The sequence below is a fragment of the Typopeltis vanoorti genome, chromosome 15 (genome assembly GCF_054136105.1).
Source record: "Typopeltis vanoorti isolate ZY-2024b chromosome 15, IOZ_Tvanoo_1.0, whole genome shotgun sequence".
Classification (NCBI taxonomy): domain Eukaryota; kingdom Metazoa; phylum Arthropoda; class Arachnida; order Uropygi; family Thelyphonidae; genus Typopeltis; species Typopeltis vanoorti.
This window is the reverse complement of record NC_143563.1, coordinates 73568885-73569797: the sequence shown is the minus strand read 5'-3', so window position 1 is coordinate 73569797 and position 913 is coordinate 73568885. Positions and strand designations below refer to the sequence as shown.

Sequence of the window (913 nt, the reverse complement as noted above, 5' to 3'; positions counted from 1 at the left end):
GTACTTACTTCGGCAGTACATTTACTAAAATTGGAACGATACAAGGAAGATTAGTATCGCCCTTGCACAAGGATGACACGCAAAATCGTGAAGCGTTCCACATTTTTTAGGAGCCTGTGTAGTTCAGTGGATGTGGCGTTTGCACACCACGGCGCTTGGCCTCACGAAGGAAGACTTAATTTCGAGTCTAGGTTGGCAACTAGAGGAAATTTGTCTAAGCTTTTTTCGACCGGTACCCGAGTTAGTCGATCTCTGGCACAGGAAAGCGTGGTTTTTCTCCCGGAAACTCGCGTTTTTCTTCCGTAAACTCAAGAAAATCGACCGTAAAACCCAACTATTTCAGACATTAAATACATTGTGTTAGGGACCACGAGACGGCGGCACTTGTTGAGCCATTATCTTCACTGCTGCCGCTTAATTAGTGATAGCCTTGGGCCAGCTATCTCTGATTGGGTACTAGTAAAGATTGAACTGCCAAAAAAGTCTCCAAAAAGTTAGATAGGGCTAAACGGCCTCGTCTACTCCCTATACGGAAATAAAAAGGCGTTAGAGGATTTTTTTCACAATGTGATAGCAGAAATGAAAAATGGAATGGATACACCATGACTGCTGGACTTAGCAAAGGCATTTGACAGAATACTGAATGGAAAACTACAAGTTGGAGTAAATGGGAATGGATATGAAACTGGTGGCATGGATGACAATGGCTGATATCAGAGAGTAGTGTGTGGTGGAATAGAATCATGGCGAATGTGAGTGACTAATGGAGTGCTCCATAACTCAGTACTGGGACCACTACTCCAACTTGTACGTTAATGATATAGCAAGTGGTATAAGATTCATTTGTTTTCGCTGATAAAAAAAAATGGGAAGAGCAATGGTTGATAAAGATGTTGTAGTTATCGTACTGGAC

The 913-nt window shown here is 42.3% G+C and overlaps 1 non-coding gene across 1 annotated transcript; it reads left to right on the top strand.

The window, feature by feature from the left end:
* On the top strand, nt 1–107 carry LOC150098887 (U6 spliceosomal RNA). The gene has a single exon (XR_016549555.1). It is a non-coding gene; the product is annotated as a U6 spliceosomal RNA (small nuclear RNA).
* Nucleotides 108–913: the final 806 nt, after the last annotated feature.